Below are 14,938 nucleotides of genomic sequence, written 5' to 3'. Positions count from 1 at the left end.
ATTTCTTATTTAGGTTTAAATAGCCTAAAAGGTGATGTGGTGGATAAACATTAATAAACCGTTTTCTCATAACAGGTTAAAGCCGCGATCGAAATACAGAACATCATTCAAAAATATAAAATAAAATTTTGATAAATAAACCTAAAAAAAATACCTGCATAGAGAAGAAAATAACACTTTGAGTGTGTTTACATGCACGTTCTTAAGCCGCTTGTGCCTATAGCGGGTGAAGGACGCCACCTGACGCGCACATTATATACACGCGAGCTCAATTTTGAATTGACTGACAGATGAGCTGCACGAAAGCGCTCTGTGGTGCGGCAGGATTTTAAACAACTTCCTGAGTGGCCGCGGACAGGCGCTGAATGCTGCCGCCGGTGTGTGTACACTCATTGAACGTGTTCGAATTTTAAAGCCGCGATGCGATGCTCAGCGCCCTTAAAGGGGTCGCACACCGATGCTCAGCTCAGCGCTGCGACACGTCTTTAAAATATTGAGCACCCCCATATTGCCAAAATGGTATGATCTTCGTTTCATAACAACCACGAAGATTCGACCATGAGATTGGTGGTCGAATCAGGCTCACATATCGATGCATCGAATCTTCGACTTTTCGGGGTCACCCCTACTTCACACACAGTTTAAGATATTTTATAATTAGTCCGAGAGCGTATGCAAGTGTATGCACACTATACTGTCCATGTCCAGAAAGGGAATAAAAACATCATCAAAGTCGTCCATATGAGACATCAGTGGGTTAATTAGAGTCTCTTGAAGCATCAGAAATACATTTAGGTCCAAAAATAACAAAAACTACGACTTTATTCAGCATTGTCTTCTCTTCTGTGTTTGTGTTCAATCCTCAAATAAAGATTCAAACGGTTGTGAATCAGCGAATTGATTCATGATTCGGATCGTGTGTCAATCTGCTGAAATCACGTGACATTAGCGATCCGAATCATTGATCGATTCACTGATTCATGAACGTTTAAATCTTTAGGAAATATTGCAACAAAATTAGATTTGGCTGTACAGTCGTTCTGGAGAAAGCAGTGATGTTATCAGCTTATTTTAATTTATCATATAGCGACAATGTTGGCAGATCTGTATTTAAGTTTATAGAATTAAATAAGACCTAGTTAATTAATCTTATTTGTATATTTATTTGAATAACTTAGATCATAATTTTAGTGTCCCCAAATACAGTGGGTACACTAAAAACATTAAAACAATAAAATAATTTACATCCCTGATGCACATTCTTTGTTCATTTTCTAGGAGTAAAACGTGTCTCGCTCTGACGAAAAAGGGACTTGGAGCGCATCTGACGTCATAAACGCGACTTCCCAATTCGGAAATATGAACTTCCCAGGAGAACTTGAGCTTGCGTTGAGTCTGCGCATCTTCACGTGAGGTTTCAGGTCCCAATTCAGCCAGGTAAGATGCTAATTTGGGGCTAATTCATACAGAACACGTTTTACTTGTAAAAACGTGAGGCGCAGCTAAAAGGAAAATACGTAAAAAATAATAAACAAGTCATTTTAAACGTGAACGTGGGATGCAGCGCAACGGATGTCCGTTTGCATTAAAATTAGAAAGTTAGTTTCCAATGTAGACAGGGAAGGAACTACACATTCAAGGATATTAATCAGAGATTTGTTTCAGACGGTTCTATTTTTGGATGTTATGTGTTCCTGTCAGAGAGGACAATGACTTACTGACTGATAAGATCAATGGTAAGCATGATTTACATGGAATAACACTTCTGTGAACAGGTGTGTGTGTAAAAACACCTGGCCTTTGTTTACAATGGCATGCTAGCTTAGTGGTTGATGGGGCTTTTTTTAAGCTGGTCATCCCAGGTGAAAAGGGTTGATAACTAGAGTTAGTCTGATTTTTGTACAGTTTTTTTTTTTTTTTTTTTGTTAAATTTATTAGTTTTAATATATTAGTCCTGGGCAACAATTCAAATGTTTAATCACGATTAATCTCATGATTTTCCACCAATTAAATTTAATTTGAGTTGATATTTACAAGAAATATTGTAACTGTTACTAACTTTTAACTGCTGTAAAAAGCACCTTATTTGTTTAAAGTGTTTGCAAACCATATTACACTTTTGTTCATTTAGCAGCACTTTCGTATTCATTATTGAATTTTGAATGAATCGCAATTAATCGCTGCTCAATTGTTTTGATTTCTCCACGAATGTCTCTCACAAAGAGACAGGCAGCGCGAGCCTCAACGCGACTTTGTTACCAGAGATTCACTCCATTATCAATTGCTGTTTACATTGAATATAATAATAACAACAACAAAAAAATTTGAATCATTCTTGCGTTTCTGGTTATTTTTATATTTTATTTGTCCCAGACAAAGAATGTCAAGCCCTTGGCTTAGGCTACAGACAGCCCTGTATTCTCCTGACCAATGCTTGTCTGTGTATTCAGAGGCAGTGAGCAACGGCCTTTCAATATAATAATAAATAACTACTTTAATGCGCGATAAAATAATTGTCAGCGTTAATTAATTAATGCGTTAACTTGCCCATCCCTAATATATATATATATATATATATATATATATATAGTCATATTAGACCAGGGCTTTAAATGCCACAGAATATGAAGATCCTTGTGTGAAATTTAAAAGGGAAAAAATGTATATTATATATCTAATGTTAGTTTCTATTAAGTTACTTATAACTTTTCTACTCACTATAAGAATGTACTGTTAATTACATCATTTATTTGTATATTTAAATCATCATTTTATTTATTTATATTAATTACTAAATTAGATAAGAGATAATACCTTTTTTTAATTTCAATCACAATTTATTCTAATATATTTAATGTTAATTTAATGTTTAATCACTAATTTATTTATTGTAATCTAATTTATGTACTTAATTTAATATATATATATATATATATATATATATATATATATACAGGTCCTTCTCAAAACATTTGCATATTGTGATAAAGTTCATTATTTTCCATAATGTAATGATAGAAATTAAACTTTCATATATTTTAGATTCATTGCACACCAACTGAAATATTTCAGGTCTTTTATTGTTTTAATACTGATGATTTTGGCATACAGCTCATGAAAACCCCAAATGCCTAAAAAAATTAGCATATTTCATCCGACCAATAAAAGAAAAGTGTTTTTAATACAAAAAAGTCAACTTTCAAATAATTATGTTCAGTTATGCACTCAATACTTGGTGGGGAATCCTTTTGCAGAAATGACTGCTTCAGTGCGGCGTGGCATGGAGGCGATCAGCCTGTGGCACTGCTGAGGTGTTCTGGAGGCCCAGGATGCTTCGATAGCGGCCTTAAGCTCATCCAGAGTGTTGGGTCTTGCTTCTCTCAACTTTCTCTTCACAATATCCCTCAGATTCTCTCTGGGGTTCAGGTCAGGAGAGTTAGCAGGCCAATTGAGCACAGTAATACCATGGTCAGTAAACCATTTACCAGTGGTTTTGGCACTGTGAGCAGGTGCCAGGTCGTGCTGAAAAACCAAATCTTCATCCCCATAAAGCTTTTCAGCAGATGGACGCATGAAGTGCTCCAAAATCTCCTGATAGCGAGCTGCATTGACCTGCCCTTGATAAAACACAGTGGACCAACACCAGCAGCTGACATGGCACCCCTATAACATGTATAAATAATTAGCAGATTTAAGTACTTATTTTATTATTGATTTATTTTTGTGCATGTTTTATATTTCAATTTAACATTTAATCACTTATTTGTTTATTTATTAAAAATCATAGTTTTTCCCCAGTTTGAAAACCCTTGTATTAAACAACCAAAGCCAACATGAGATTGCAGTTAAAATTCGTATTGCAATTGCTTCCTATTCGTTTAATTTAAGTGTACTGAGTTCACATTTTGAGCCATGTAGATAGTCATCCAAGTATTTACATACACACTATAAATAGTGTGACACTGCATGTTAGATTGCTCTTTTTGAACATCGCCACCGACTGTTTGCTGGTGAAAGTCTCATAATGATCTTTTTTTTTCCAGAGCTGTCTGTCAGCTCTCACACACACACACACACACACACACACACACACACACACACACACACACACACACACACTCACACGCACACACATATGCACTCATGCATCCTGTCACACACTTCCCCTGATGAGGTTTACTCAGCAACAAGGGCTGTCTGCTGTTCCCACGGAAACAAAGCGAATGTATGCACGCCGCGCCATCTCTCGTCAGCCAATCTGAGCCGGCCTTCCTGGATCTGCTCTAAATCTCCATCACGCCAACGCACAGCACTGCCTCAACATCTCTGCTTACTGTAAACGAACCTCATATCACTCATAAAATTGTTGCAGCCTAAAATTTCCCAGATCATCTTTCTCTTGAAACGTACACAGGAGAGGGATTAAGTCACGAATACCTCACATGAATGTAATGTAGCATCTGACAAAGGGCACTTCCTGTTTTCATTCTGTTTACAGGAGAGTGCCGTGGCAACGCATCAAATATAAACACTCGTCGCCAAAGTTACGAATTGAATTTGCGACATTCTGACCTCAGTCGTCACAGCTGGGACGGACAGGTGTCAGTGCGAGCGCATGATGACAGCTTTACATGGCATTTCAATATCCACACCATTTTTATAATCTCCAAAATTCGCACTGCAAAAAAATGCTTTTCTTACTTACACTGTAAACAATTTTGGTTGGTTTAACTTAAAAAAGTAAGAAACCTGGTTGCCTTAAAAGTTTGAGTTTATTAAAATTAAAAATTTGAGTTGATACAATGAAGGAAATTTGTTTAATAAATAGAAACTAAAAATATTATTGTGTCTGAACCACATAAAAAATGTGATAAATCATGAAAATAGCACAATTTGGCTGCATCATCAGAAAGAAAACACACAATTACCCAATATGCTTACAAAATCTTTTACTGATATTTTAATAAAGGTTGTCGATTCTCAAAAATGTGCATCGTATTAGGCTAACTAAAAAAAAATATTCCAATGAACTCAAAATTTCAAGGCAACCAGTTAAAAAAAAATATTTAACCAAGTTAAAAAAATTGAATTAAAATTAAATTAACCAAGTTAAAAAAAAAAAAAAAAAAAAAAACTGAGTAAGAAAAGCATTTTTGGTAACACTTTACAATACAGGGGGCACTAATATGCATTAATTCATGCTTAACTAATAATAATAATAATAATAATATTTAATTTATAACACACTTTTTATTCCAAAGAATCTCAAAGTGCAACAATGGAAAAAGGGGAAATAAATAAATTTAAAAAATGAATTAAAAAAATAAAATTCATGAAAAATACAAACAATCAACACATAAAAGCCTTTCTGAACAGAAAAGTCTTCAGTTCAGCTTTAAACTGGTCCAGGCTCTGAACTGCTCTCAGCTCACTGGGAAGGTGGTGTAATGCACAGATAATCATGAGTTAATGTATTACTACTGGTGAACTAACCCATTTATTAATGATCACTGCAGCAGCAACTAATGAAGATTCATCATGATTAATAGATTAAGTCATCAATAAATTGATATTAGTTAAGTATGTCATAATGTATTAATTACTTAATAACATATTAAATTAACTAATAATTTAAATGAACGTGTTCATTACCACAACGGGTCAAAGCCATGCATTTCAGCTTCCAGTTGTCTGCTTTAATTAATCATTAGCTAATGATTTATAAAGGTATCATTACGTTATGACTTTACTTGTTGAGGCACATGACTATTAACTAATTGATTGAGTAATATTTAATTGTGGTAATGGGTTATGAATTCATTTTTAATTAGTTAATAGTCATGTGCCCCAACAAGTAAAGTCATAACATAATGATACCTTTATAAATTATTACCTAATGGTTAATTAAAGCAGACAACTGGAAGCTGAAATGCATGGCTTTGACCTGTTGTGGTTATTAACACATTAATTTACTTTATTAGTTAATTTAATATGTTAAGGAATTAATACAATATGACACATTTAACTAATAACAATTTAATGATTAAGGGTTAGTTCACCCAAAAATGAAATGTATGTCATCAACTCCTCACCCTAATGTCGTTCCTCACCTGTAAGACCTGCGTTCATCTTCACACACAGTTTAAGATATTTTATAATTAGTCTGAGAGCGTATGCAAGTGTATGCACACTATACTGCCCATGTCCAGAAAGGGAATAAAAACATCATCAAAGTCGTCCATATGAGACATCAGTGGGTTAATTAGAGTCTCTTGAAGCATCGGAAATACATTTAGGTCCACAAATCACAAAAACTACGACTTTATTCAGCATTGTCTTCTCTTCTGGTTTTGTTTTCAATCCTCAAATAAAGATTCAAACGGTTATGAACCAGTGAATCGATTCATGATTCGGATCGCGTGTCAAACTACTGAAATCACGTGGCATTGGCGATCCGAATCATTGATTGATTCACTGGTTCATAACCGTTTGAATCCTTATTTGAGGATTGAACACAAACGCGGAGGAGAAGACAATGCTGAATAAAGTCGTAGTTTTTGTTATTTTTGGACCAAAATGTATTTTCGATGCTTCAAGAGACTCTAATTAACCCACTGATCTCTCATATGGACGACTTTGATGATGTTTTTATTCCCTTTCTGGACATGGACAGTATAGTGTGCATACACTTGCATACGCTCTCAGACTAAATATAAAATATCTTAAACTGTGTGTGAAGATGAACGGAGGTCTTACGGGTGTGGGACGACAATAGGGAGAGGAGTTAATGACATACAGTTCATTTTTGTGAAATGTTATTGTGAATTTTTGAACTAACCCTTTAATCTATTAATCTTCATTAGTTGCTGATGCAGTAATCATTAATAAATGGGTTAGTTCACCAGTAGTAATACATTAACTCATGATTATCTGTGCATTAGTTAAGCATGAATTAGTGCACCCGTATTATAAAGTGTTACCGCTTTTTTTTTTTTTTGTAGTGCATTTAAGATTACGTGCTAAATCTTATGAAATTATTATAATAAAATATATTAATGTCTGTGATATATTAAGCTTCGTAAGCTCTAATAAAACATTGCTTTCATCAGTGCTGATTTGCTTTTTGGTTCTGGAATATTTCACTTTTAGTATCACTTCATTGCCAACAGGGTTATTGTTATTATTATTGTAAGCTAAATTTAAAACTAAAACCATATCCGTCACTTGAAATAAATATTTGTGTCACTTGAAATGGATGCAAACTTAAATCCTCAGAAATAAAATTTGAAAAACGTAATTTATTTCAGCTATTTTCCAAGGCATAATTTATCATTTGCCTTGGAAAATATGACATTTATCATTTATCATATCACAAGAATCTCTCTACAAGTGTAAATTAACAATATGACTTTGAATGGCTTTGTTTGTTGCATTAATCAGTGACATGATGACAGAGAAATGATTAACAGATTGTGTCTGAATATTGTGTTTAAGAAGTGAGTTAAGCAATATCACACTGGCAGTCGTTCTGCTGGACTAAACATCTGTGTCCTGGCTGGATCACAGATATTTGCAAATGTGATTTGGATTAAATAAACTGTACGTGTTGCACGTTCTGATTGTGGATGTCTAGTTGGCTTGCACGTCTCATCCAGAGCTCAGAGATTTAATGTCGCGACCCTCAGAAGTGCTCATTGCAGCTGTCTGGGAACATCACATCTCAGCTGCTGGTCTGATACAAACCTCTGTTAAACTTTTAGAAATGGCATAAAGCCAACCAATCAGATTGGAGAAACTTCTTCCCAGTTTTGTGTGCGATATGAATCAGGCTCTCTGTGGCATATTTGCTTGTAGAAGCAAAGTAGAAAAAGTTTCTTCTGAGTTGGCTTTAAAACATTAACTCTCTCTCTTTTTCCCCTGTCTGGTTCGATTAGCTGCACTGAATGGCTGTGGTCAGGATGAAAGAGTTGTCGTTTCGCTGTAATGTCTTTTTATCCTGCATGAATAAGCATATCCCAACATCTCCAGGCCCCAGGGGCCCTTTCGGACACTCTCCCCTGCTCCGGGCCTCCTCTCTTGGGACCCTGTTTCCCTGCCTTTCTACTGCTTTAGATATTGTTGCACATTTAGGAAGGTCAAACAAAAGACAGAGCAGCATCTTTCCTCCTCAAAACAAAGCTTCCAATTAGATGTTTATTCTCCAAATAACCATACAAGCTCTAGAAAGGCCCATATACACTCAGTGAGGTTCTGTTTCGTTTTTTTATTCGAAATTAAGGTGAATGTGCTGCTCGCTGAGAAAATATCAGTTAAGAAAGTATCTGATTATAGCGATGTAGATTTATTTGCACCAGTTTTGCAATTTGGCTGCTCGCTTTGCTTTCAGTAATAAAATAAACACATCAAAAATTATAGTGGTGAGAAAATACCATTTAAGAAAGCATCTGAACATAGCAATGTAGATTTATTTGGTTGGTTGGTTGGTTGGTTGGTTGGTTGGTTGGTTGGTTGATTGGTTGGTTGGTTGTTGGTTGGTTGGTTGGTTGTTGATTGGTTGGTTGGTTGTTGGTTGGTTGGTTGGTTGTTGGTTGGTTGGTTGTTGGTTGGTTGGTTGGTTGGTTGGTTGGTTGATTGGTTGGTTGTTGGTTGGTTGATTGGTTGGTTGGTTGGTTGGTTGTTGATTGGTTGGTTGTTGGTTGGTTGGTTGATTGGTTGGTTGTTGATTGGTTGGTTGTTGGTTGGTTGGTTGGTTTTTGGTTGATTTGGTTGGTTGTTGTTTGGTGGTTGGTTGGTTGGTTGGTTGTTGGTTGGTTGGTTGTTGGTTGGTTTGGTTGGTTGTTGTTTGGTTGTTGTTTGGTTGTTGGTTGGTTGGTTGGTTGTTGGTTGGTTGGTTGGTTGTTTGTTGATTGGTTGGTTGTTGGTTGGTTGGTTGGTTGTTTGTTGATTGGTTGGTTGGTTGTTGGTTGGTTTTTGGTTGATTTGGTTGGTTGTTGTTTGGTTGTTGGTTGGTTGCTTGAGTTGGTTGGTTGTTGTTTGGTTGGTTGGTTGGTTTTTGGTTGATTGGTTGGTTTTCGGTTGGTTGGTTGGTTTTTGGTTGGTTGGTTGGTTGGTTGTTGTTTGGTTGGTTGATTGGTTGTTTGTTTATTGGTTTGTTGGTTGGTTGGTTGGTTGTTGGTTGATTTGTTGGTTGTTGGTTGGTTGGTTGGTTGATTGGTTGATTGGTTGGTTGTTGGTTGTTGGTTGGTTGGTTGGTTGGTTGGTTGGTTGGTTGTTGTTTGGTTGGTTGGTTGGTTTTTGGTTGGTTGGTTGATTGGTTGGTTTTTGGTTGGTTGGTTGATTGGTTGGTTTTTGGTTGATTGGTTGGTTGATTGGTTGGTTGGTTGGTTGGTTGGTTGATTGGTTGGTTGATTGCTTTTGATGGTTACTTCTTTGTTACTTCTTAATTTTTCAGTTTTATTTATTTTATTTATTGTTGCTGATGGTTTTAAATCTGTTGCACTTTGAGATTTTGTTTAATATACACTGCAAAACATGCTTTTCTTACTTAGTATTTTTGTCTTGTTTCTAATCTAAATATCTAAAAAAAAAAAATACTCAAAATGAAGAGAGTTTTTGCTTAAAATAAGCAAAATAATCTGCCAATGGGGTGAGAAAAATATTTGTTTGAATTAAGATTATTAAGATTATTATTATTTTAAGCAAAAACTCTCTTAATTTTGAGTTATTTTTTCTCAAAACAACACAATTACTTTTGCTTACTTCTTGTTTTAAGAATTTTTAGATGTTTGGACTAGAAACAAGACAAAAATACTAAGTAAGAAAAGCATTTTTGCAGTTTTAAGTGCGTTACAAATAGATTTTTTTATTATTATTGTTATTATTTATTTGCACCAGTTCTGCAATTCGGCACTCCCGTCAAGTCACTTCACATTTATTTATATAGCGCTTTATAGAATAGATTGCTTTAAAGCAAGCAACTTTAAGGCCTGTTCACTCCAAGAAAACAAATGTGTTAAAAAAATATATATATATTCCAAGTTGGGTTTACTTAAAAATTGAATTACTAATTGGTGCGCGCATATTTTAAGTAAATCCAACACGTAATTTTTTTACCAGTGTAAGCATGTGAAAAGGCAATGTGTGTGTCAGATTGTGTTCTTTTGACACCGGCGCTATGAAGTCTGCTGTGTGTGTTCGGTAATAGGAAATCAGTTTCTCAGTAATGGGGCACAACAACTCTGTTTAGAATAAACCTCGAGACCCGCTGTCCTGCCAGGGCATATCGCTTACCGTACCACGACTGACACCATGTTTTACCCCCTCGCTTATATCCCAGAGTCAAATTTTATTGCTCAGGGGTCACTTGGGAGCCTTTCAGTTTTCAGTAGAAGCCGACATGTGTTTTCCCTTTAATCTTATTGCTATCTAGGAGAAATGTTTACGGTCTTAAAGAGAAATCATAAGAAAACTACTGATCTTTCATAATGCAGTCAAGTCACCTTTATTTTTTTTACAACGCTTTATACAATACAGATTGTTTCAAAGCAGCTTCACAGCGATAAACAAGACAATACCAGAATCAATGATGCAAACTTCATAAAATATGATCAATTCAAATTCTGCTGAAAAGCAGATCTAAACACAGACAATAGTTTCGGTATTCAGCTAAAGAAAGTTCAGTGTTGATTCAGTTCAGTTTCATATTTAAGTTTATCAATTATGAAATGTGCTCAGTTCAGCTTTAAAGGGATAGTTCACTCAAAAATGAGACTGTGATGTTGATCTGCTGACCCCCAGGGCGTCCCAGCTGTAGGTGTGTTTGTTTCTTCAGGAGAGCACAAATGAAGATTTTTAACTCCTGCCATTGCTCGTATAATGCATGTCAATGGGGTGTATTTCTATGAGAGTAAAAAACACACAGACATACGAATCATATTAAACCCTGCGGCTCGTGGCCACACATTGATGTCTTAAGACATGAAACGATCGGTTTCTGTGAGAAACACAACAGTATTTATGGCATTTTTTTAATCTCATATCAGACGAATCTCATCTAGGATCCCCAGCACCATTACTTCCACCGAGTAGTGGCGCAATCGCAGAAATTTATATCCCAATAATCCCAAGCAACTCAGAAAGCCATCAGTCGTGACAACACCCCCCCCCCCCGTTTTTAAAGCATCAAATAACTAACTCAAACTAAACTTATTTAAAAAACGAACACTTGAAATCAAATCATTGTGATAAAAACTGCCCACAATGACAGAAACCAACTGTTGATCGTTTAGTTCGTCTCGGAGTTGGAGTCCACTGATCTGAAGGATGGAATACAGTACATGACGTAATGCACAGATTTGATCCCAATCTGGATGAGCTAACGCTAATCGCTAAATAGTGTGTGATGGGGACAGACTCAGATTTTTTTTATCTTTAGGCCTTGATTATGTCCAGTTTGGTGATATCAAGCTTGTTTGATATTTTGAGAACACTTTGTTTTCATTTGTCATGAATCTGCTAGCAGTGAGGCATGTTTCTGCTGAGTTAGCTGTTTTTTAGGAATGACTTAGGGCGTTTTCACACCTAAAAGTCTGCACCAAGGTCCAAACCAAAGTCTGTGTTTTGATACATTGTATCCGTTTGGTTAGTTTTGGTTTGCTTTCACATTGCAGTTATGCAAGCGCACTAAAGAACTTTACATGACGCTACATCTGAACATTGATTGGTTTGTTAGCGGACGTGCGTCTGATGTCAGTGTGTTGTCGATTCAGTGGCTAACTTTGACAAGAATGAATGACCAGACGCATATCGTTGCCAATACTGTTAATATTTTGGCATTATTATCTGCAGCACCAACTATACTCGAGGCAAATTCACCAAATGAACGTCCTCGCTGTGCAAACATTGTATCGCCGCGACAGAACAGGAGGAGAAGGCTACTTTTATAGCCAAACAATGTATTTTGTTTTATAGTTATGTTTAAATATTATAATGTTATTTTTTAATTTAATCTAGGCTATATTGATTATGAAACGCGCACAGATGTGCAATATATGTCAAAGACATCGGGTCAGAAATGATTTTGACCACTTCATTAAGTTTTGTTTTGTAGAGAAAGCTTTGTATAAATTGTATCTTCATTTTAATAATAATTTAATTATAAATGTTTCATCATTTGCCTGAATTTAATAAATAAGCTTTAATAAATAATATAGACAAACCGTGATGGAGTGATAATTTGCGTTGCACATGAACTGGAGCGGTCAGCATATAGGCTACTTGTCTCACAGACCTGAGAAATATATATATATATATATAAAGCTCGAAAATAAATAGTCAAGCAAAGCGCGCTGTTCACGCGAGCTGACTACACAAGCGGTTCTGTTTAAAACGCTGCTTTAAGCTGTTTTTTTACTAATCCTACCACCAGAACTTCCGATGTCCGAACTACACAGAAAATGCTTTCACGCAAGAAACAAACCGAAATTGTTCAGTTTGGTCCGGACCGAGACTACCTCTTTTCGCCGGACCAAATTTCGTCTGTTTGGTCCGAGGGAGGTTTCACACCTGTAATTTTGAGTTGGACCAAACTGAAAAGTCCGAAAATCCGGACCAAACAAGGTAGGTGTGAAAGCACCCTAAGACTTCTGGTAGTGTGTGATCTTCAGTCGTCTAGTGTATGATGCTCAGTTCTTCTCTTTATACTGTAAGTCAGCGAGTGTATGCTTCTTTACTACTTCTATTTACTTCTTTAGTGAATTTCAGCCTCGAGTTACTTTAGGTGCATTCACGCCACCTTGTAATTATGAAATCCTAGCTTGTAAAAAGTGTTCAACTTCCACGTATACAAGCGGATAATCCCCAGTTCAAGACCTTGAACGGCTCCGGGACAGTCCCGAAATCTACACTGTTGTCCCGAATCCCGAATCTGGCCCTAATTGTCCCGAAAATTATACTAAAGCAAAATCTTGAGTAGCCTAGTTATTGTCTGATAAACATTAAAAGCTGTCTGCGGAGGTTGAGGCGTCCTGCAACCACCCCCTGCCGGCTGCTCATTGGCTGCAACATCTTTTTTTCTATGTTCTTAAAAAATTACTGTAGACGGAATGTGCTGTCGTCTGGCCTCCACCACCTAGGTAGGCTATAGCTGTGTGAATTAAAGCTACACTGTGTGATATTTTCCCCCATCTAGCGGTGTAAAGGTATATGACAATCCAGTGAATATTAGTTTCTGTTCCTCTCAATTCTGATTTCGTTTTAACTCCTACGGTGGCCGATTTAGTCCAAGATTAACATGGCAACCCCCCTCTTCACATTCGACACGGTGCCATCGAGTGTTAAAATGCGAAAGGCGAAGCTTGAATTTACTGGTATGTCCCTCTTGGGCTAATGTACTTTCAAGATGGAGGAGCAACATGGCGACCGGCACTCGAACCCCTCACCCGTATGTATTTTCAATGGCATATTATAAACTTACGAGAATACTTTATAACTTGAAAGAAGTAAATATACATTAATGAGCACATCTATTTTTGAAAGAACTAAGTGTTTTTAGCTAAGAATAAACTAAACAAGTTACACAGTGTAGCTTTAAAGTTGTATTGTTTCTATATATGTATCTTATTAATCTATATGCACAAAGACAATACGACCTTTTTGTCCCCATTTTGTTTTAATCCCTGATGAAGAGAGCCGCGAGGAGGACGGTGATGCTCGCCTAAAGGAGTAATTGATTGCTCGCAGCACTGTGTAAAAAAAAACATAATTCACTACACAATTATTTCTTTATTTTCGTTTAAGCTTATTATTGTTAGGCTATGCAGAAAGGTCTCATTCATGCACTGTTACTTACAACAGTTATTGTTTTGGGGGGTTTTCACAATAACATTTGAGTTCATGATTTTAATGTTGGGTTTTTTGTGGCAGACTAAAGACTAACAGACTGTTGATCTTTTAATAAAAGTATGTTTGGTTCAGGTTTGAAATTCATTATCTTTAATTATAGGCTAGTAATGTTACGCAGTCTAAAATCATTGAAGCACCCCATCTCTTCACTCCAGACCGCAGACAAACCCATACCCCTCCGTCCCCCGAATTTCGGCCAATGTCATCTGGTCACACTAAGAACTAGCCTGGTTAAAACCTGCGCATTCTCAGTTGTAACTGAGTTACTGATGGTCTGGCAAAGCTTCATAGACAAATAATTTTCAAAGGGGCGTCACCAACGGACGTCGCTCAAATACCTCTGGGCCAATTGGATAGACCTAAAACCAATCAGAGCAATGAAGATTACTTATGCAGAGTCGAGAAACATCTGAGACTCTGACAGCAATTCTCTGTTTGTGATTTCGAGGAAGATGCTGTGTGTGAATGAGAGGGAACCAAGGGGGACAGTGAGGTTACAGGGAGAAGAGGTAAAGAAGGTGCAGGACTTTAAGTACTTAGGGTCAACAGTCCAGAGCAATGGGGAGTGTAGAAATGAGGTGAAGAAGCGTGTGCAGGCAGGTTGGAATGGGTGGAGAAAAGTGTCAGGTCTGTTGTGTGATAAGAGAGTACCAGCAAGAATGAAAGGAAAGGTGTACAGGACAGTAGTGAGACCAGTGATGTTGTATGGTTTGGAGACAGTTACACTGAGGAAAAGACAGGAGGAAGAGGTAGCAGAGCTGAAGATGTTGAGGTTCTCTTTGGGAGTGACGAGGATGGATAGGATCAGGAATGAGTACATCGGAGGGACAGCACATCTGAGATGTTTTGGAGACAAAGTTAGAGAGGCCAGCAGGTTGAGATGGTTTGGACATGTTCAGAGGAGGGAGAGTGAATATATCGGTAAAAGGATGCCGAGGCAATAGCTGCCAGACAAGAGGTCAAGAGGAAGACCAAAGAGGAGGTTTATGGATGTAATAAAGGAGGACATGAAGGTAGTTGGTCTGAGAGAAGAGGA

The 14,938-nt window shown here is 36.8% G+C and overlaps 1 long non-coding RNA gene across 1 annotated transcript in view; it reads left to right on the top strand.

Moving 5' to 3' along the window:
• The first annotated feature begins 1,290 nt into the window (after window positions 1–1,290).
• Window positions 1,291–14,938, top strand: part of LOC137091855 (uncharacterized) — a 60,130-nt gene continuing 46,482 nt past the window's right edge. The window contains exon 1 of the long non-coding RNA XR_010908144.1: window positions 1,291–1,437. This is a non-coding gene — a long non-coding RNA (uncharacterized lncRNA). The remainder of the gene's footprint in view (window positions 1,438–14,938) is intronic.

Source organism: Pseudorasbora parva, chromosome 2 (assembly GCF_024679245.1).
Source record: "Pseudorasbora parva isolate DD20220531a chromosome 2, ASM2467924v1, whole genome shotgun sequence".
Classification (NCBI taxonomy): Eukaryota; Metazoa; Chordata; class Actinopteri; order Cypriniformes; family Gobionidae; genus Pseudorasbora; species Pseudorasbora parva.
The sequence above is the reverse complement of the archived record's forward strand: the minus strand, read 5'-3'. Positions and strand labels throughout refer to the sequence as shown.